The following is a 23,572-nucleotide window of genomic DNA, read 5'->3' on the forward strand; positions in this document are numbered from 1 at the left end:
TATATTTTCACAGTAAATGATTTTTAAAGGCACATGAGTATGTATGTGTGTATATATACTATGTGTGTATATATGTGTGTGTGTGTACATATATATGTGTGTGTGTGTGTATATATCTGTCTCCTTAAATCACTCAGAGCTTTTCCAGATATGTCTTAAGATGTCCTTTAAGGGTGATATTTGGCTTTTAAGACCTCTGTATCTTTGAATGTCAAGTTCACATGTATATTTTGGAAGAAATTGCTAACTTTCCATATTTGGAACTGCATGTGTTTTTGTTAATAATAGCTTTTAATATTGGCCATGTTAAAATCCTTAATTTTTTCAGAGCTTTAAATTTTGCTTTAATTATAAACCTCACTACATAATGACATTTTATTAAAAGAAAATAAGAGGCCGGGTGCGATGGCTCACTCCTGTAATCCCAGCACTTTGGGAAGCCAAGGTGGGTGGATCACTTGAAGTCAGGATTTCAAGACCAGCCTGGCCAACTTGGTGAAAACCCATCTCTACTAAACATACAAAAATTAGCCAGGTGTGGTGGGGGGCGCCTGTAATCCCAGTTACTCAGGAGGCTGAGGCATGAGAATCACTTGAACCCAGGAGGTGGAGGTTGCAGTGAGCCGAGATCACACCACTACACTCCGGCCTGGGTGACAGAGTGAGACTCCGTCTCAGAAATAAAATAATAAAATAAAATAAAAAAGAAAGTAAGGTTGCCAACCACCAACTTAATTTCATTTTCCCGCCTCTGTGCTCATATAAACATTAAGGAGCACAGAGGCGGGAAAATGAAATTAAGTTGGTGGTTGGCAACCTCTGGGCATGTGTAGAGAATGAGCTTGTTGGTGCATGTTCAGGGGCATGGGCCCCTCTGGTTGCCTTAGCACCTCCCAGCACGTCCCCAGTTAACACTGATCACTTTTTCTTCCCATTGGAGAGGCAGCTTCATGTGCGAATGACACTTCTGGGCAGGGGCCCAGCCTTTGCACACTGGAGAAGCTCTTGCATGTCACTCCATCACTCCGTGCCTCAACTTCCCTTTCTATGAAACAAGGATAATAATAGAGTCTTACTCTTAAGTTTTCTATGATTATTAAATGTGTTAAACTATGAAAACACTTGGCACATAGTAAATACTCAAGTAAATGTGTACTGTTTTAATTGTGATTTATTCCCACCTCCCTCTGCATCTGAGCACAACTTCTCCAACACTGAAAAAGAGCAGTCCCTTTTAGAAGGATGCCTTCATTGTTTTAAAGAAAGCTCTTGTAAAGCGTATTGAGTTATGTAGGGCTGTAATGGTCATCATCTAACTGTTCATTCATGAAGCAATTACTGAGTCCCTGCTCTTTGCCCAAGGCTATTCTGAAAGTTAGAAATGTAGAGAGGAATTGAACCTTTCATCTCTGTTCTCAGAAAAGTCTAGTGGTGGAAATATATGAGTTTCTAGAACATTAAAATGTGTTTGACATAACAGGATTATCTGACAATAGGAATAAATAAATGGTATACCACCTATAGTAGGAAATAGCATATAGGCATTAAAGAGAAAAGGCTAGATTTGTATAGACTGACGTAGAAGGAGGTTTATATTCTGAGAATATGTTATATAAAAATTAAGACATAGAGCAATGTAGATAGTATGATTGCATTTATTCTACATGTGTTTGCATTTATATTGGTGTTTGCATGAGTAGAGGTCTAAAAGACTTTACCAATATATACATGAAAATGAGATTATAGAGGAACAGGCAGGATTTTACCTTTTACATCATTATATATGTTGTCATAAGTATGTTTTAATTTAATAATACATATTTAATGTGACAAATGCCTTAAAATTAATTTCTCTCTCACCTTTTTCTAGAAAGGCTTATAAAATTTAATTATATGTTATCTCCTAGCTCACTAGAAAACACTCAACCTGAAATGCATTGAGCAAAATTAATTCATAAATTGAGGAGTCTGTTGATTGACAAATTGTCATGTGTACTCACAGTATTTTTGAATAAAGAAGGGCAAGGTCTGGCTGGTTCTTTAGGTCTGGACTTCATGGGATGTTATATGTGGAGGTGCTTAACTGTGGGTTAGGGTTAAGTCCTTTGCTTTGCATGATAAGAACCTGTTTCATGAAGGGTGATCAAGTCCTACTGAATTGATTTGCACTGTGGAAATGCCTTGGTTGCTGGCAGATTTCCTAAGTAAATGAAGGTCAGAAGGAATATATGAGATCTAAGCAGGTGAATTTACATCATCTTAAGAGATATTTCCATTAATTTGTGCTAGCCTACTGAGTTATCATCCTCCACTAAAGATACACACCACTCATGATGGTCACATGGTCACATCTCTTGGACATGGCCCCATCCCACTGTCTAAAACACTTTTCACTTCACTTCTGTAATACCACATTCTCGTGTCTCCATTTTTTTCTTCCTATTTGCCCTCATCTACATATGACATATTCAATGTCTTGCCATATTGCTATTCCTTCAAGTGGTCATGAGTTCATCCTCAACTCTAGAGAAGCTGGTGAATGGCAACATAACATTTGAGGAATGCTCAAAAGAAAGAAAATCTGCAAAAAAAAAAATAGACTTAGAAAAAATGGCTAGAGAAATTGAAGTTAACTTTTCTGCACATATGCTGATGGCTACCAAATCCCAGCCCAGATCTTTCTTCCAAGTTTTAGACCCATATTCAAAAGTTTCCAGACATCTCTATTTGGAAACTCTCCAGGCACTGTAAACATGGTTATGCAAGACTGAGCTCCATCCTTGCGGTCCTGTTCCTCCCTCTCTCTGTTCCTCCCTTCCACTCTCCCACCACTACTTACATCTACTCCTCATTTACCGGTTAGATTAAATGACATTGTTATACTCTCCAAGCCAGAAACATAGTCCCTGTCCCTCTTCTTTACTTTCTGATCCATTCACTCATGTTCAATCATTGCTACTTCCTTGAGAGCTCTGGAATCTTTTCTTTCTATTCCACCTATCTCAATCCTAGTGCAGGCTGTTATTTCCTTCCCAAGTTACCACAGTAACTGCAGTAGTCCATTCTCATCCTGCTGTAAAGTAGTACTGAAGACTGGATACTTTATAAAGGAAAGATGTTTAATTGACTCACTGTTCCCCAGAACTGGGTAGACCTCAGGAAACTTACAGTTATGGCAGAAGGAGAAGTAAGGACCTTCTTCACATGGTGGCAGGACAGAGAAGAGAGCAAAGAGGGAAGAACCCCTTATAAAACCTTCAGCTCTCATAACAAACTCACTATCACAAGAACAACATGGAGGAAACTGCACCCACGATCCAGGCCCCTCCCACTGTGTCCCTCCCTCGAAAGTGGGGATTATGGGGAATACAATTCCAGATGAGATTTGGGTGGGGACAAAGCCAAACCATATCAGCAACCTCCTAACTGGTCACCCCATCTTAATCTTCATCCTCCAACAATCTATTCTCCACATTGGAACTGCCATTGTGATTTTTTTTCAAGAGCAACCATGGTATTTCTCTGCTTAAAGCCCCAGTTGGTTCCCATTTTCTGAGAATATGAGTGCAATCTGAGCAATGTTGCTATGAGACACTTCTTGATCAAGCCACCGTTTGTCTCCTTAGCCTCAACTCACAGCACCTTCATCCTCTGAAGTCCCAGTGGCATTTAGTTTCATACAGTTTCCCAACAAACAACACTCTTTCATTTGCCTGTGCTCCTCCACAGAGGCTGTTCCCTGGTCTTGGGTAGGTATCCTTGCTTTTCCCCTATTGTAACACTTACCCTACCTTATCCTAATTATCCCTTTAGTTGTCTGCCCATCTTTGAACCTAAGTTTCTTTCATTCCCTTTTTGATTGTTGTATCTCTGTTGCCCAGCAAGAATGCCTGGCCAATGACAGACCCTCAAGACATATATACATAATGCTGGGGAAATATCAAATTTTTACTTTTTCATTACTACCCCTTTATGCCTACTTGTCATTATAGTATGTCATTTTGGGGGATAGAGGTAATGCTCTCAGTGAGTCAATGAAGCTTCCCCCAGATACTTCACTGATTTATGTGAAATTCACTATATACTTGTTTGTATAAACACACATACACAGAGCTTTGTGATGGTATAAATGTTTCTTGGTCTCGTCAATATGCATAAAGTGAAGGAAATTTGGTTGATATGCATAAAGTAGAAGAGAAATTTGGTTGCTAGAGTTTGAAACTATGTAGTCATTTCCTCTTTTGGCCTCTTTTCCCGATTTAGATGATATTCCTTGTATTTCCTTTAAGAATTTAAAGCAAGAGGCAGCTTATTTACCCGTAACAAGGACCTGCTGAAGTGCAGAGGAGATCTGAGTTCTCATTGAAAGCATGACATTGACTAAAGCCCACAAACTAACTTCGTTTTAAAACAGCAGTTACAAAAGTAGGTACATATGTTTAAAAACAAAAACATATTTAAAAACAAAAACCTATCTTCAAGCACAACCATTTAAAAATAAAAACACCACCAGATTATTTAAAGCCTTGAGTTAAGGGCTTTAATGGCTATATGTATGGAAACCTTCCCTAACATCTTTACCGTATATAAAACAAGCAGCTCCTATTTTAGGAGATGTGTCCTTCCTCCTTCCTTCCCCCTGTTGCAGCACAGGCAGGTAGCTGTTCTCTGAAGCAGCCTTTTGTATTGTTGGTTTAGAGGCTTTCATTGCCAGCTGACCTTTCTGCTGAATAGATCTGTTTCCCATTGAGCCAGACTCCTGTGTGTGTTCTCTTCCTTGGTATTACATTGAGATAACAGCCAATTCTCTTCTGTTTGAATCATCAGAAGTAGCTTTATTTTTTGTTTATTGAGGATTTTTTCTTCCTTGCACTTTTATGATGAGCAGGTCACCATTCTCCTCCCTATCACCAAAGGAATATATAATTTATGTAACCTACCCTGATTTCCAAACAATAAACCAGAATAAAAAGAGTAATGGACAAGGGTTCTGTTGCAATTTCCATCTCTTACCATGTTTTTCTTTCTTCCTTTCTTTTTTCTTTTCTTTTTTTTTTTTTTTTTTTTTTTTTTTTTTTGGTAATATTTGTAGTGAGTCTGTGAAACTTCCCCCAAAGTGTCCCATTGACTTCTCTATGGTAGTTTCATTATTGGGTGAGTCAGTTTTTTCTTTGGAGCAGATATGATATTATGAAACAATGTGATAGCTATTCAAAAGAGTGGATCACAACCTTTTTTCTACAAAGAGGAGTGGGACATAGTTTTAATAGGAAAAAGGCTTCTTAATGATTTTCAAGGCTCCTAGTTAAGGGAGACAAGGCAAGATGTCAAGGAATGGTGAGCTAAAAGAATCTACTTGGAAGATGTGGAATCTCTCCCTTCCTCTCCTCCAAGGTTCTATGCCTCTATATCCATAATTACCCTCCAAAACTTCAGAGAGGGTGGGTAACATAATTTGGTGGTACATACCAGAAATCACCTCCTTCTAATGTAAAAGATGGAATTCATTGGAAGTTTGTAGTAATGCTTCTGATACAGTTTGGCTCTGTGTTCCCACCCAAATCTCACCTTGAAGTGTAATAATCCCCACGAGTTATGGGGAGGACCCTGTGGGAGGTAATCGAATCATGGGGGCAGATTTTTCTCATGCTGTTCTCGTGATAGTGAACAAGTCTTACAAGATCTGATGGTTTTATAAAGAGGAGTTCCCCTGCACAAGCTCTCTTGCCCGCCACCATGTAAGACATCCCTTTGCTCTTCCTTTGCCTTCTGCCATTGATTGTGAGGCCTCCCCAGCCATGAAGAACTGTAAGCCCATTAAACCTCTTTTCTTTATAAATTACCCAGTTTCAGATATGTCTTTTTTTTTTTTAGCAGCATTAGAATGGACTAATACAGCTTCTTAATGTGTTCTTTGGGTCATTAGCATTAGGATTCCCAGGGATGTTTGTCCAAAAACAAATGCAGATCTCTGGGAACCATCTTAGACCCATAGACTCTGAATCTCAGGGATGGATCCTGATAATTTAATGTTTAATAATCTCTCAATGTGACTTCATTGTGCATCACTATCGTTTGAGGGCTACTGGCCAATAGCAGAGCTATGGAAGGAAAGCTGAAGTTTGGATCAGGGCTGCTGAGAATTTCAGTATTGGGAACTGTGGCTGGGCTGCTTGGAGTCTATCTTTTGAGGTGAGTCAGCTTCACCTCAAGTCAACTGGTGTCAAGTGTCTCAAGGTTCAAGTTCCTAGGAGAGGGGATCAGAGTGACCTGGCTTGATCTCCCCAGGCCAGGAGAGGGGAGGGTTGCTTGACTGGCTCTCTCACCAAGCCTGCAGACAGTGGAGGATGAGGAGGAGTTCCCTGAGGAAAATCCAAGTGCTGCTTTCCAGAAAGAAAAAAAAGAGGAGGGAAATGGATCCTGGGCAGATAAAAACCACAGATGTTTTTTTGCACATACATAGAACCTAATGATACTGTTTTTAAAAAATGAACTATGCTCTCCAGTGGTGAAAGCTTAGAAAGTGAAGAATTAACATATTTAAGCTTAGCAATGCTGATGTTCTTCATTACATAAATGGAGATGATGGAAATGGTGACTAATAGTGATGGAGTTTATAAGGAAACATCCAGAATTCAAAAGACAGAATTGCCTTTCCAGTAGGATTTGTACCTGGCAAAAACTTGCAAAGTAGGGACTCAGTATTTGAATTAATTTAAGTAGTCATGGCAATAAAGATTTTACTCAGATATTCAGTAAGTGTTGGCAACTTATTGAATTATAATACTGAATTATAGTAGAAGCTTGCAGAATTGACTGAGCAACACTTTGAAGAACATATTTATAAAATAGCTAAAATGAAATACCATATACTCTTTAATTCCTTTCAAGGTACAACTTTAACTATTAGATCCAGTTCATACCATTTATTTCTTCTTCTTGTTGGAATTTCTTCTTCTTGTTGGAATTTCTTCTTGTTGGAACCACAGGTCTGAACAGACACAGTTCTGGTGAATATCTAGAAGGAAAGATACGATTTGGATTTTGCTTTTCCAGAAAGTTCCACTCCTTGGGGGTCCTACTAACCTCTAACTTTGACATCATTATGGATGCTGCAGAAGGAAGTCGGATGTCCTGTGCGCAATGGACTACATGGTGAAGCCTACTGGCAACTTCCCTTATATAAGGTTAATTCGGGTGAAATAAATCAACCTGACTACTTATTTTGATGAAAATAAATGTCAGTCCAGAAAAAAAAAAAAAAAAGAGGAGAGATAAGGCACCTTCAGTGGAAAGGAATAAGAAAAGTATTTTGCAAATTGTTCACACTGTGAGTAACTATCGGCACCCGTCAGCACCCATTTTTATCTGAAAGAACACTGAAAATATCTTAAAAAGTGACTTAAGGTTGTGCAAGAAGGCTCCTCAACTTACTCTTGAACGCCTACTTCTCAAATCTGAATATGGCAGCAGCTCAGAAAGACCCTAGAATTTGTCACTGTGTGTGTAAGCGCTCTAAGCAAGGTTTGCCTATGAATTTTTGTTTGATTAAAGATGGGTGAAGAGAGGGTCAGAACTTCTCTATGTCACGACCTCTCTTCCTTCAAGGTTGTAAATATTTTAAAAGAGAAATCCACAATTTTTTTTTCTCATATAGTCCAGACCTTCACTTAATTTAGTCTTATGGCTTCAAAAATGTATTATTTTAAATAACCTTCAGTCAATCCTCCTCAAAGCACCAATTTCATAGAATTTTCATTTCTGAACTATAATTACAACATGCTTATAACCATTTAAAAATTATAGGATTCTTATTTCTGCAGACCAAAAAACACTTAAAATTTCAAAATGATTCCCCACTTCAAAGGGAAAAACCATCAGGGCTGGAGGGTCCTTTTCTAATTTTTCTTTTTTTTTTTTCTTTGTATGATTTCTTATTGCACGGTTTTATTTTTTTTCCAATGAACTTAACTTTTGAGCCATGATTGACACTACAATCAGATTGAAGGATACTCTTTTAAAAGACACTGATTTGGACTCTACTCCATAAAAAAGGAGATGAAAGCTGGCTTTTTCTGACTTGATTGGATGTTCCGTGTTTACCTTTTTAATGTCCTTGATGAGACAGGTGTTTCTCATGGCATTTTATGCAGTCAGTCAGTCAGCCAGGATTTCACTCTGACAGCTGTGCTCCATCGCTATCTGGAGAAAATGGAGAAAATGGAGAAAATGGCAGCAGCTCAGAGTTCTTACAGTTTCCCCTGTGGTTTGATTTCCGGCTATAGACTTTAGTTTTCTGCCAGGCCTCTGATAGGTCAGATTTAAGTACCAATGTGCCATCTAAATACCAGCTTTCCGAACTCATTTCCCAACTTTATCCTGTTAATGCCAAACTTCTTCATGAAGGTGGAAGGTTAGCTTCATAATAAGGGAATAGATGCAGGAGACTACATACACACGTGGTCTTGAATATCAGCTTCTAGGAGCTGATAGAAGAGTATGCACAGAAAATTAGTCTCATATTAAGCATCAGGAGGAATAGCTAGTGGATGCTGGGCTTAATACCTAGGCGAAGGGATGATCTGGTCAGCAAACCACCATGGCACACGTTTACCTATGTAACCAACCTGCACGTCCTGCATATGTACCCCTGAAAATAAACAAAAAGTTGAAGATTTAAAAAAAGAAAAATAACATTTATTTTTCTAAAAAAAGAGAAGGTTTCAAATTAAATGAGTTGCTCATGAAGAAAATAAAATTGGATTTTATTCTCCCATGCAACTCATCATGGTTTTAAAAATTTCTTCTTGTTAAATAATGGCTCTACTTTTTGTAAACTGCATAGAATAATACAATCAGTGCTGTATTAATGGTTTCTAAATTACCATGCAGACCAGAGAAGCTCAAGATTTTAAATTTTGAAGTAGGACTTTACTATCAGTTGTTATTCGAAATTTGAACCAATTTCTCTGGTTTCAAAATACTAACTTAATTGCCACGAGAGTGATGAAACTTTGTTCAGATTTAATGAGGAAATTCTGGTTTAACTTTTCTTTATTCCTTTTCTATCTTTCATACATTTCAACAAGTCAAAGTATTAATATATATTTTATAGTACTCTCAAATAATAACTAATCAATAAACATAGAACATCTCTGTACCATGCAACATTTTCTGTTTCACATGATATAAAAGATTAGAACCGTTACAGACTTTGGGCAAAAGTGGTGATCTCAGACAACTTCATGATAAAGTAAACTTAGAATCAAAGAGTGAAACCAGAATAAGCAACGTTAAGAAGTGGATGATTAGGCCAATCTTATTGGAAACGTCAATCATGTACTTGCTAGCCTACAGCCTTCTACTACATGAAGCCGCCCAACTCAGAGTCACTGCCAAATGGCAGCTCTGTATATACAAACTACATGGACAGCACCCTCACCCCACAAACAAGCAGCCAAAATGTATTTGGTTGAGCACTTTGACTTAGGAATTTGAATGGAGAATTCACAGTATCACTTCGCAGTGGAGCAGGAGCTGAAAGATTACCATGTATGAGAATTAAAGTCATAGAGGGCTGGATACAGTGGCACACACCCAGCTCTGTAATCCCAGAGCTTTGGGAGACCAAGGCAAGAGGATTTTTTTTTTTTTTTTAGATGGAGTTTTGCTGTTTGCCCAAGGTGGAGTGAAGTAGCATGATCTTGGCTCACTGCAACCTCTGACCCCAGGGTACAAGCGATTATCCTGCCTCAGCCTCCCAAGTGGCTGGGATTATAGGCACGTGCCACCATGCCCGGCTAATTTTTGTATTTTTAGTAGAGACAGGGTTTCACCATGTTGGCCAGGCTGGTCTCAAACTCCTGACCTCAGGCAATCCACCCACTTCAGCCTCCCAAAGTGCTAGGATTAAAGGTGTGAGCCACCGCAGCCAGCCTTGCAGGAGGGTCTTTTGAGTCCGTGAGTTCAAGACCAGACAGGGCAACATAACGAAACCCCCATCTCCACAAACAGTTAAAAAATTATTAGCCTGGTGTGGTGGCACACACCTGCAGTCCCAGCTACTTGGGAGGCTAAGGTAGGAGGATCGCTTGAGCCTGGGAGGTCGAGGCTGCAGTGAGCCATGCCACTGCACTCCAGCCTGAGGGATGGAGCAAGACCTTGTCTCTTAGAAGAAAAAAGTCATGGAGAGTCATGGCAAGCCAAATTTTGAGTAAAGAATCCCGTGAGGAAGTGGAAGCTATGTGATAAAGAGTCTGCATGGGAAAGGGAGAGAGTCAGCCAGGTGGCACCGGGTGCAGACCACAGAGCATGCAGGAGGAGTGGCCTATAAAGGCGACACTCTTTATAGACAGAAGGTTATGTTCATGGCAGAACACCAGAGTGAAAATCAAAAGTTGTCTCTGGTTTTTCTGAAGTCTTATGGTCCAGCTTTTCTGAGTTACCACAGGTGTATATTCTTTAAGTAAGGGCCCTGCCCCTTGTGGGGACTTCAGTGATCTCTGTTCTTTTCCACCAGGTGGCCCAAACTCTAATACACCTGGGAAAAAATATGATCAAACAAGGAGACAAAAGTGAGTGAGCACTAAATGTTAGCATAAGCTTAAATGATGTGACATGATAAATCAATATAAAGATGAAATATATATGCAGAGGTTTCTAAAACACAAATGATAATTAAAACATATCTCATAAATTATGAAGTGAGACATACTTAATCTTCAGCGTAACAATGTCTACATTTATTCATTTAATCAATATTTATGTAATGCCTAGCACGTCTCAGACACTATGTTATTCTTGCGGGATGTAAAGATGAATCAAATAATCTTTTATTTCAAGGAAATCATAGTCTGGCAGCTAGAATGAGACATCTCTTTCATTTTTTTCTTTTTTAAAAAATGGATTGCTTTTGATTCCTGAGTCAATCTGTTATCCTCACTTAAGCAGATCGTGTATGGGAATTTGTCTGGGAACCAGTTTCCTATAACCAGCTATAACACAATGTGATTAATTGTACTTATATTTTGGCTCAGATCTTGGATTTAAGTGAGTAACCTAGGTACTATACAGAAATGGATATTTTTGGGGCTAATGGATAAAGATTTGTGTTCCAGTAAATCAAGTTACAAGGAAAAGATTGTCCTTAATATTGCTGTTACTATGTAGATTAATTTTAAGCTTAATTATATAACTGCTATGCATACATCATGACCAAAGAAATTCAGGATTTGGCTTATGACTTGATGTGGTGGCTGGGCACAGTGGCTCATGCCTGTAATTCCAGCATTTTGGGAGGCCAAGGCAGAAGAATAGCTTGAGTCCAGGAGTTTGAGACTAGCCTGAGCAACATAGTGAGACCCTGTCTCTACCCAGAAAAGATTTGATGTGGTGAGTAATAAGGAACTGGCCTCATCATGATCGTGAGTCTGCACTGATGTGGCAAGAGGCACTCCAGAAAGACTTCTAGCAACGTAGGCAATTGGATTTGAATGGAGACCATCAGGAAGGCCACAGTCTTATATATTCCCCAGGTGAGGTGATCAAGGGATGAGAAAAGTCGCAGTGACAGGCGCTATTAAGAGAAAAAAAAAGAAAACGAAATATAAATATGATGATTCTATCTTCTTCTAGTTTACTCACAAAACATGATTTATTTAGACTAAAATTTTATTTGCAATAAGGGAAATGGAGATCGAAAATGGCTAAGACAGAAAAAGATAGTCATTCTGCTTTTCACAGCCTATTTTGGGTTAATTGATCCCTGAAAATAAATTTTTAAAAAAAAATCTCTAGGCTGGGCGCTGTGGCCACACCTGTAATCCCAGCACTTTGGGGGGCTGAGGCAGGTGGATCACTTGAGTCCAGGAGTTCGAGACCAGCCTGGGGAACATGATGAGACTCCTCTTCTACAAAAACATACAAAAATTAGCTAGGCCTGGTGGCATGTGCCTATAGTTCCAGCAACTTAGGGAGGCTGAGGTGGGAGGATTGCTTGAGCCTAGAAAGTCAAGGCTGCAGTGAGTCATGATCATGCCACTGCACTCCGGCCTGGACAACAGACAGACATCCTGTCTCAAAAAAAAAAAGAAAAATATATATATATATGTTTAGTATGTTTTGTTTGAAATTGAGCATATTGGAAACCTCCTCTATACATTCCTTCACCCATTTCTTATCAAGGACATTTTAATTTAGTTGGTTGGCCAAATTAATCAAATCTGAAAGGATGTGGCTGTCTTTTTGAAAGCTATCCCAGAACTGGTAAAACAAATGGTTCTTTTCTTCCTGGAAGGAGTTCAGAGAGCCCCTCCCTCCCGGACCTCCCCATTCCCTTTTTCCTCTACCTTTCCCCAGTGATCACAGCCAGGAAGAGCCAGAAATGGCTTTGTAACTCTTATGAATAATGACAAGTCATTGTTGATGACTCCCACCAAGGGGGAAGGATGCTGTGGTTAGACCCTTGCTTAAGAAACGATTGTTTGTAACATTATTCATGTCTTTGTCATCTCTGGGTTCTGTCACTGCAGCGTGTTCTATTGGGATGTGTCTTTGAAGTTCACTTGGCAGACATCTGTATTATCATTTTAGCAGCATTTTCTTGCATATAATATGCCAGAGTAATATATACTAAAATGATGAATATAGTTTTTGCCCTTGAAGAGTTTATAATCCAACAAGGGTCGGCATTTAGTTACTAAATCATCAAAAGAGAAGTTATCATAAGAAATATCATGACCTATTGATAAAATTGTAGGCAACCTGTTAGAAATACTCAGCTTGGTCTAAACTAAATACAGAGCTCTTCAAAGTCATTGGTACTAAAAGCCTGGCTTGAGCTAAATGAAACAATTTTCCACGCGAGAGCTCGGCGCAGTGGCTCATGCCTATAATCCCAGCACTTTGGGAGGCTAAGGTGAGTAGACCACTTGAGGTCTGGAATTGAAGACCAGCCTGGCCAACATGGTGAAAGCCCATCTCTACCAAAAATACAAAATCAGCTGAGCATGGTGGCATGTGCCTGTAATCCCAGCCACTTGGGAGGCTGAGGCAAGAGAATCACTTGAACCTGGGAGGTAGAGGATGCTGTGAGCCGAGATCGCGCCACTGCACTCCAGTCTGGGCAACAGAGCCAGACTGTCTCAAATAAATAAATAAATAAATAAACAAATAAATAAATAAATAAATAAAAATTTTCCACCCAAGAGAATAAATTCTGGTGGCCACTTATTCAAAGTAGAATAAGTTCTACTTTGAATTATTACTACTGTATGTTGTTTCACCATAGCTGACACATGGGGATTATGAGTTACATTTACAAGAATAAAAACTATAAAAATTAACCATGAGTATTTATTGAGCAATTACTATTTGGCAGGTACTAGCCTAAGTGCTTTACATATATTCATGAAATACTCATAACCTATGAGCACTATAAAAATCTTTTATTTTGTAGCTGATGAAATTGAGGCACAAGGCCACTGTGTCCAAGGATGCCCGAGCCAAGATTTGAACCCGATGAGCCTAGTCCTAAAGTCTACTATTGAATTCATACACTTCATCCCTCTCCTAGTCACTGTGGCCCCTCTGTGTGTATTATAAAAAAGGTACTCTCTTTGAGTAGGAAAATTAGAAAAATGCACACTCACAGGGAGGATGTAGCCTCTCTTTATTTCACCCCTAACTCATCCTTTGGCCTGGCCTTTTGAACAGTGCACAGAATGTACAACTGTACATGGCAGCCCTATCTTCACTGTCTTCACTACCTGTCGTTACCTTTACAAATGTCAACTAACTTTGACATCCATGATCTTATTTGATTTTGGCTTCAGTCACATGAAATAAAAATGACAGTTAATTGCCTTTCCCTTACAAAAGAGAAATCTATTCTCTTTATGTATTGACATATTGATCACACAATAGGTACATCATAAAAACCAAGCAGTGGCCCAGGGGCAGGAAAGATCCTGGGTATGAACCACTCACTGTGTGCTTTACTATACTACATGCTTTGCCCACGATTTAATTTACTGTTCACAAAAGCCCTACGAGGTAGGGTATCACTAATGCCTGTACGCAGATAAGGAAATGGCTTCAGTACAGTGAATTGCCTTGCCAGGCTTTCCATATTTTGTAGGTTGAGGTGTCTGAATTCAACCCTGGGCTATCTGGCTTGAAATCTATGCTCCTTCCACCATTCTTACTCCATCTCTATTCGAGTCTCTCTGATTGTTTGGGGTAGACATGTTCAAACAAAATAATACTCATTAGTGTTAGACAATTGAAGATTAGGATAAAGCGTGGCTCAAGCAGAGAAAATTGCCCAGGGAAGATACCCTAGGGAAGATACTGACTGCTTTTTAATAAGCTAGAACAAAAAGAGGTCACACTCAAGATTATGAGCCACTTAGTTTGTTGATCAGCACATACTAATGGAGCACGTGTTAAATGCTTGGCAGCCATTTAGGAGCTATGTCGGAAACAACACTGAAAGTCAAACCACTTACCCTCAAGGGGATCACCGTCTAATTAGTAAGATAACTAACAAGCCTGAATGTGAACACTGCAGCTACTTAGTAATCTCCGAGGACCTCTTTCGGTAGGGACTCATTTAGTGAATTTGCAGAAGAAACACACACAGATTGGGAGCATCCCTTCCATTCTCCCTACTGAATGGTGGGGTACTGTTTACTGTTGTGTGTGTCCAATAATAACAAACCTCGTTCCCAAAAAGCAGTCTGAGACAAGGACTTAGTCTAGGTAATTTCTTGGAGTGGATGTTTCTGGGAGACAGAGGAGGAAACGCTAAAATAAAGGAACATTATAGCACTTTGGGAGGCTGTGGCAGGTGGATCACCTGAGGTCAGGAGTTCAAGACCAGCCTGGCCAACATGGCAAAATCATGTCTCTACTAAAAATACAAAAAATTAGCCAGGCATGATGGTGTATGGCTATAGTCCCAGCTACTTGGGAGGCTGAGGCAAGAGAATCACTTGAGATCAGGAGGTGGGGGTTGCAGTGAGCCGAGATCATGCCACTGCACTCCAGCCTGGGTGACAGAGTGAGACCCTGTCACAAAACAAAACAAAACAAAAAGCGAGGGGAAATATTATTAAAGTTGTGGACATAAGGGGTCTGGATTCCATTACACCCCCCTGGAAGATGTACCAAAACCTTCCAGAACTGTCCACTTTAAGGATGGCACTGGGGAGGATTTGTTCACAGCTTCTGTCCCCGATTCATTGAGAGTTGTCTCTGGGGCAGTCATTACCCCACGTTTCTGAGCTGGCTGGTGAAAATAATGGATGTTTATAGGTCGTAAGACCCCGGGGCAGAGTGAAGAGTCCCATGGCTTCGGCTTGAGGTAGGACAGAGGATGCTGCAGCTGTGGCTGGGTTCAGAGGTGGGTTGACAGAATGGAATGCAGAGAAACAGAGTTGTCTGCTGCAAATCTGTTTCAACACCCTCCGTGTGTGAGCACTAGACGGCTGCCCTTGTCATAGATGAAAGATAGACCAGCCACCTGGGGAGGCACTGGCATCAGCCTGGGAAATGGTCAAAGCCGGGTTTTACCAGTAGTCACTTAAAGTTTCTTGGCCTCCATTTCCCATAAGATGGAAAGAGTAATAGTAACTGCCTTATAGGTTGTTAGGAAGACTTATTAACTCAGTGTGATAAAATGTTTTACAGAATGCTGAGCACTCTTTCTGGCAAATATGAGTACTCAATTTGTTGGGAAACAGAGATCCCAAAAGGCTTATATTGATGGGACAAGGAGTTACTTTTTTTAAGTGTGTTTTTTTCCTTTTATTGTCTGCCTTGTTCATTCACCTAGTGTATTAGTCTGTTTCCACACTGCTGATAAAGGCAGTCCTGAGACTGGGTAATTTAGAAAGGAAAGAGGTTGTTGACAAATAGGATCTAATTAAAGAGCTTCTGCACAGCAAAAGAAACTACCATTAGAGTGAACAGGCAACCTACAGAATGGGAGACAATTTTTACAATCTACCCATCTGACAAAGGGCTAATATCCAGAATCTACAAAGAACTTAAATTTACAAGAAAAAAAATCAAACAACCCCATCAAAAAGTGGGCGAAGGATATGAACAGACACATCTCAAAAGAAGACATTTATGCAGCCAACAGACACATGAAAAAATGCTCATCATCATTGGCCATCAGAGAAATGCAAATCAAAACCACAATGAGATACCATCTCACACCAGTTAGAATGGTGATCATTAAAAAGTCAGGCAACAACAGGTGCTGGAGAGGATGTGGAGAAACAGGAACACTTTTACACTGTTGGTGGGACTGTAAACTAGTTCAACCATTGTGGAAGACAGTGTGGCAATTCCTCAAGGATCTAGAACTAGAAATACCATTTGACCCACCCATACCATTACTGAGTATATACCCAAAGGATTATAAATCATGCTGCTATAAAGACACATGAACATGTATGTTTATTGTGGCACTATTTACAATAGCAAAGACTTGGAACCAACCTAAATGTCCATCAATGATAGACTGGATTAAGCAAATGTGGCGCATATACACCATGGAATACTATGCAGCCATAAAAAAGGATGAGTTCATGTCCTTTGTAGGGACATGGATGAAGCTGGAAACCATCATTCTGAGCAAACTATCACAAGGACAGAAAACCAAACACTTCATGTTCTCACTCATAGGTGGGACTTGAACAATGAGAGCACTTGGACACAGGGTGGGAAACATCACACACCAGGGCCTGTTGTGGGGTGGGGGGAGCGGGGAGGGATGGTATTAGGAGATATACCTAATGTAAATGACGAGTTAATGGGTGCAGCACACCAAATGGCACATGTATACATATGTAACAAACCTGCACTTTGTGCACATGTACCCTAGAACTTAAAGTATTAAAAAAAATTAAAATTAATAAAAATGTTCTTCAATCAACTATGAGTAAAGATGGACTAGTACATATAGCTCCCCTGAATACTGACCATGAATATGCAAAGGAGATTGATTTTGACAATGGACATGGACTTTTGAGAAGTTTCCAAAACAGAAATTGTAGTGTTATTATTATTCATCACTGATTCCAGCCTATATGTAAGAATAAGTTTTTCCTTTTTTCAAAAATACATTAATGTGATTAAAGCCTAAAAAAAATAAAAAGTAAATTTAAAGAAAGGAAAGAGGTTATTTAACTGACTCATAGTTCCACATAGTTGGGGAGGCCTCACAATCATGGCAGAAGGCAAAGAAGAGCAAAGTCTCATCTTATATGGATGGTAACAGGCAAAGAGAGAATTTGTGCAGGGAAACTCCCTCTTAAAAACCATCACATCTCATGAGACTTATTCACTATCATGAGAACAACAGGGAAAGGCCCACCCCCATGATTCAATTACCTCCTACCAGGTTCCTCCCACAACACGTGGGAATTGTGGCAGCTACAATTCAAGATGAGATTTGGATGGGGACACAGCCAAACCATATCACCTAGTTTATCTGTTTTCAGTTTTTATTCCACTAAAAGGTCAATTCAGATTTCCTAAAATATCCTTGATTGATATGATATACCTGGTTGGACACAATAAAAATCAGTTCCCTTACTGGAAATATGTGCACTTAAAGGAGAATGCTGAATCCCATCAAGGAACAAAACTTTCTCCCATTCTGTCCCCAGAAACTAGTCACAGAAGGGTTTGCATATTCTTTGTGGTGAGTGCATACTGATGACAACTTCTGTTTATTCCTCCAACCCACTTCCAAGAGCCAGGATAGCTTCTTGCATCTGATTCTTATGATGATGAAAATTGTTAGATTATTTTGGGGGAACTGCTGTGTATGAGGCAGTATGCTTGGTCCTAGAAATGTGAAGGGTATAAAAACAAAAAATATATAGAATGCATTTCTTGTCTACAAAAAAAGACTATTGTGGTTGAAGGAATTGGATGAGAATGGTTGAGCTTTTAGAGATAATGGGGAACTAGGGAGTACTAAATCAAATATTTGGCCCCAATTTTACTTATCCAAGGCCAGCATAAGAAATTCAGTGGGAAAGGAATTCACCTGGGGCTCTTTGAGAAATAATGAGCTAAACGTATTGGAGACATAAGTGAGAAAGGCCAGCAGTCAGCAGTTCTATGCTCATCAAATCCAGGTTATGTGCAGTCCTTCTCCTAGATATGTACGGTAGTTTTATGGAGGTGGCACATCTGGTCTCCGGAGATGCCCCTCTCCCAACCCATGAGCCACATACTCTGTATTCCTGTCTTTGTATAGTCCTCTCCCTTGAATCTGGGCTGCCTCCGTGACCCACTTTTGGCAGGTCTAACATGGTGAAAGTAATGCCATGTGACTTTCAAGGTTAGGTGAGAAGCTTTGCAGCTCCTTAGGGTTTCTTGGAATGCTTGTTCTTGGGATTCTGTCTCTTGGAACCCAGAAGACAAGCTGTGAGAAGCTCAAGCTAAACACAGTGGTCACATGTTTTTCTGTGGTCACCATCCCCAGCTGAGCTACCAGCTGACAGCCAGCTCTGTCAGCCACGTGCGGGAGCCATCATGGATGTTCAGCTAAGGCTTGATTAAGCCTTCACATGGCAGCCCCAGCAGCTGACTGTTACCATGTCAGAGTCCTCAAATGAAAACTGCCCAACTGAGCTCAAAGAATACACAGAACCATAAGGTAATAAGTTGTTCTTTTAAGCCATTAAGTTTTGGGAGAGTATGTTACTCAGTGGTTGATAACTGGTACAAAATGTAATTTATGTCTTAAATATCAGCAAGGTTTTAATGTTTTTCACAGTTGTTACATGACATTTTGAAGTCTCCATTTTTTTGTTTTTGCTTTTTTTACTTTTGACATACTCTAAACTTGATCCTTTCAAATAGCTTTGTGGAATAATATTGCTATTCATTAGTTTTTAAATCATAACCTTACAGATGAAATTCTTAAGTGTATTGTCAACCCTTTTGTAGTCTGGTGAAGCCTACAGAAGTCTTTTATTTTTAAGTGAATAATAAGAAATTTGTAGAATCACAAAAGAAACTGTGGGAACACAGTTTTTGAAATACTTTAAAACCCAAATCTGTGGTGTAGTAATATAGGTACATCTATGAATACATTAAATAACAACACTAGTGATGGGCACAATTATCATAATTTTGAAGCACCAATAAACATAATCTGTTTCTAACATTTTGTAACATTTTAGTATGAACATTTTTAAACATGCAGCAAAGTTGATCCCACAAAGAATATCCATATACTTACTGCCTAGATTCTCTCATTAACATTACTTATGCTTGCTTTATCATGTGATGTATCTGATCATCCATCATCAAACTATCCTAATGTTTTTATGCATTTTCCATGTAAATTGCAAAGCAAATTGCAATTCTCCATGAATAATTCAGAGTGTGTATAATTAACTGGAAGACGGACATAAGATTGTAATTGTGATATATATGAAACTATTGTAATCTGACAGAAAATGTCTGTTATTCCTATTGCTGACATTACTAGGTATTGCTAATATCACTGTGGCTTTTTCATATTTTCACAGAATTCATATTTTAAAGCAATGCTAATTTTTAGTCAGAAGTTACTGAAAATAAAGATGTAAATTTGTTCACATTCAAGTTCATGACCCTACCTATTAATAGACCCCATAGGGTCCAAGATCTCCAAGTTAAGGAGACCTAATAAATGAAATGTACAGACAGTCTATGACTAAGTTAAAATTCAAGGCAAATATATAAACTAATATAGGCATACTTTAAAAATCAAGCCATAGGCCAGGTGTGGTGCCTCACGTCTGTAATCCCAGCACTTTGGGAGGCCGAGGTGAGTAAATCACTAGAGGTCGGGAGTTCGAGACCGGCCTAGCCAACATAGTGAAACCCCGTCTCTCCTAAAAATAAAAAAATTAACCAGGCACGGTGGCGTGTGGCTGTAATCCCAGCTACTCAGGAGGTTGAGGCACGAGAATCACTTAAATATGGGAGGCAGAAGTTGCAGTGAGCTAAGATCGCACCACTGCCCTCCAGCCTGTTCAACAGAGCGAGACTCTTTCTCAAAAAACTCAAGTCACAAATATAAATTCTGACATTTTTACCTTTAACATTTTACAGTGACATTAATGAAAGGAGCCTAGAATACTTCAAAGGGTCATGGAAAAGGAGAAGGGACAGTTAGTGATTTGACATCTGTGTTAGCTATGGCTGCCGTAACAAAAGTACCAAAAAATGGTGTGGTTTAATACAACAGAAATTTACTGTCTCACAGCTCTGAAGCCTGGAAATTCAAAAACAGGGCCAGGGGCAGTGGCTCACGCCTGTAATCCCAGCACTTTGGGAAGCCAAGGTGGACAGATCACCTGAGCCCAAGAGTTTAAGATCAGCCTAGGCAACATAGCAAAACCCTGTTTCTACAAAAAATACAAAAATCAGCTGGGCATGGCGGCATGCCCTTGTAGTCTCAGCTACTTGAGATGCTCAGGTGGGAGGATTGCTTGAGCCCAGGAGGTTGAGGCTACAGTGAGCTATGATCATTCCACTGCACTCCAGCCTCCGTGACAAAGTAAGACCCTATCTCAAAAACAAAACAGGAAAGCAGAGGTGTTGTTAGGGCCATGCTGTTGCTGATGGTTATAGGGGAGGATTCTTCCTTGCCTACTCCAGCTTCTGGTGTTTGCTGACAGTCCTAGTAATCCTTAGTTCCTAGCTGTATCGCTGGAATCACGTGCTGTCTTCTCCTGTATCTTTACATCATCTTCCCTATGTGCAGGTCTGTCTCTGTGTCCAACTTTCCTCTTTTTATAAGGACACCAGTCATATTGGATTAAGGCCCACCCTAGTGACCTCATTTGAACCTGATTACCTCTGTAAAGACCTTAGTTTCTAAATCAGGCCACATTCTGAGGTCCTAAGGCCTGGAATTTCAACACAGCTTTTTGTGAGGTCACAATTCAAACCCGTCACATCAGAACATTGTAATTCAATGGAACACAAATTCAGGTGTACTTTGAAACTAAATATTTCTAGAATTAAATTTGTCTAGAGTTACATGGTCTGGTCTTACTCTCATACAACTCTCTGCTAACACACTATGTTTGTTCTGGATATCCCTTTATGATTTTTAAGCACTCTGAAATGTAAAAAGTACAAATAAGTAATCTCTTGCATTCATATTTTAGCCAAAACATCAGGCTCCAAATTGCTTTATTCATTTTTCAGTAGTGTTGCAGAAAATTTTAACTGAAAATTATATTCAAAATACTGTTTCAAATTTCATAATGGAAATGTAACCAATTAGTCAACAACAGTTATTTAACAACCCATGAGTACTGTACTTCCTGAGGAGAAAAAAACATAGTTTTTAGGCACCTATAGCAAAATGCAGCAAATGAGATTTACACATACACACACACACACATAGATACCCAGTAGATTCAGAATCAAGGCACTCTTTTATTTAAAAAATCCTTTTCTCTGCCAGGCGTGGTGCCTCACACCTGTAATCCCAGCACTTTGGGAGGCCGAGGTGGGCAGATCACTTGAGGTCAGGAGTTCGAGACCAGCCTGGTCAACACGGTGAAACCCTGTCTCTGTTAAAAATACAAAAATCAGCCGGGCATGGCAGCACATGCCTGTACTCCCAGCTACTCAGGAGGTTGAAGTGGGAGAATCACTTGGACCCAGGAGGCGGAGATTACAGTGAGCCGAGATCGCATCACTGCACTCCAGTCTGGGCGACAGAGCAAGATTCCATCTCAAAACAAATAAATAAAAGTAAAGTAAAAAAATTTTTCTCCACTTTTGTGTCTATTTTAATTTTTTCTTCTGATTTTGAACTGATTAAAAATTTCATTCATATCTGCAACTTTAGTTGTAATATCAGGTTTTACTGTTTTTTAATTAAATGCTGGTTAATACTGCCTCTACGCCCCCTCCAAAAAAAGAAATCCAGAATCATTCAAAATCAATCTTATGAAGTTGTCTTCATTTTGAGTAAGATTTTTTTAAAATGTAAAATACCACAGAGAACATTTTCAGCAAATGGTAGCTATTATAATTGACTGTAGATGCTGGATGGCTGGTGCAGAGTTATCAGTGGCTTAAGCCCCTCCTGATAGCACTGATATCTACATGGTTAGCTGTGTGGCCCCCTTTAGTTGTTTCATCCTTTATAAAATTTTACTCCAAACTATGTTTTTTGAGGAGTCCTGGAACATTATTATTTTTAAAATAAGTAGGAACCATAATTCCAAAGAATTCTTAGACACATAAGGGCAACATATGGTCCTTTAAAAATATATAGATGAGCAATTCTTTTAGAGTAGGTTGAAAGAGACTGAAAGAAAAAAATCCAGATGCCATTTGATTTCAGTGAGAGAAGAGTCTAAAAAGCACTCCTTTGACTTAATAGATCTTTTTTGAGAGGTATATGACATCTCTGTATCTTAATTTCCTTCTCTTTAAAGTTTTTTTCTCTTTTTTTTTTTTTTTTTTTTGCCTCAGCCTCCCGAGTAGATGGGACTATAGGTACGCGCCACCATGCCTGGCTAATTTTTGTATTTTTAGTAGAGACCAGGTTTTACCATGTTGACTAGGCCGGTCCTGAACTCCTGACCTCAGGTGATCCGCCCACCTTGGCCTTCCAAAATGCTGGGATTACAGGCATGAGCCACTGAGCCTGGCCTCCTTTTCTTTAAAGTATTTATGTTAATACCTACTTTCCACATTGATTGAGCCTGAGTATATATAAATTTCTTTGCGCATATAATAGAAGCTCAAGAAAAGTGACACCCAGTTTCTGGCTCCCTCTGTCACCTCCCATCACCTCAATCTCTTGGTCAAAGTGACCATTCTCCTTGGAAGAAAAAAATCTCAATGAAATAAAATAATAACCTGCATTTCTTCTGTAGTAATTGACCTTTCAATGTACAAGAACATCAGAATTTGGAAGAAAAAGTAAAAAGTGAAGTAGATGGTTCCTTCCACCTCTATTTGTTTCTGAGCAGCTTCTGGGGGCCACATGTTTTCTTGGTAGCATATTCCCTACCGTAGAACCTTCCAGAACGCTTCAGTCCGGTGAAGAGAAGGACAACAGGCTTTCTAATCACACAGTGTTGCTTGCTGAGGGGGAAGGCAGAGGTCCGCCTGTATAATCCGATTTCATCAACTCACACTAATCACTACTGATAGTAGCAAAATTTAGCCTGGATCTGCGCTGTTAATCTAGATTGACAGGAGGTAAAAGGAGAGGAATGCAAGGGCACAGGAACAAAGGGCGGAGCCCCAGCACTGATTTCCAGCCTTGCTCTTCCGTCTGGGGCTTCTAATTTACTCCCCTTTGGGGCTTCTATTTTTCTTACCTTATAAACAAATGTTCCTGGTTGTTAGGATACCAGCCTTTCACGGAGCGGTTTCATCAACAACAGGTGCGCAGTGAGCTTCTGGAACTGCAGGCAGAGCGATAACCTACGTCGTGAGGCTGCGCAGAAGGTACTTACAGGTACTCATTGTACCTGAGACTATGTATTATTTATTGAAACTGAGCCCTGAATTATCT

At 39.5% G+C, this 23,572-nt stretch overlaps 1 protein-coding gene and 1 long non-coding RNA gene across 10 annotated transcripts in view; one reads left to right on the top strand and one right to left on the bottom strand.

Annotated features, from left to right (window-relative positions):
- The window catches only part of CACNB2 (calcium voltage-gated channel auxiliary subunit beta 2), a 404,413-nt gene that overhangs the window by 125,540 nt on the left and 255,301 nt on the right, over window positions 1-23,572 (top strand). The window lies entirely within an intron of this gene.
- LOC126962941 (uncharacterized) lies at window positions 959-23,562 on the bottom strand. Of its 2 annotated transcripts, none has more exons than XR_007728870.1 (4): window positions 23,376-23,562; window positions 8,104-8,202; window positions 6,924-7,018; window positions 959-1,045 (listed from the first exon to the last, which is right to left on the bottom strand). It is a non-coding gene; the product is annotated as an uncharacterized LOC126962941 (long non-coding RNA). The 2 variants fall into 2 exon arrangements; XR_007728869.1 differs by lacking the exon at window positions 959-1,045 and adding an exon at window positions 2,459-2,581 and having other exon boundaries at window positions 23,376-23,560.

Source organism: Macaca thibetana, chromosome 9 (genome assembly GCF_024542745.1).
Source record: "Macaca thibetana thibetana isolate TM-01 chromosome 9, ASM2454274v1, whole genome shotgun sequence".
Taxonomy (NCBI): domain Eukaryota; kingdom Metazoa; phylum Chordata; class Mammalia; order Primates; family Cercopithecidae; genus Macaca; species Macaca thibetana.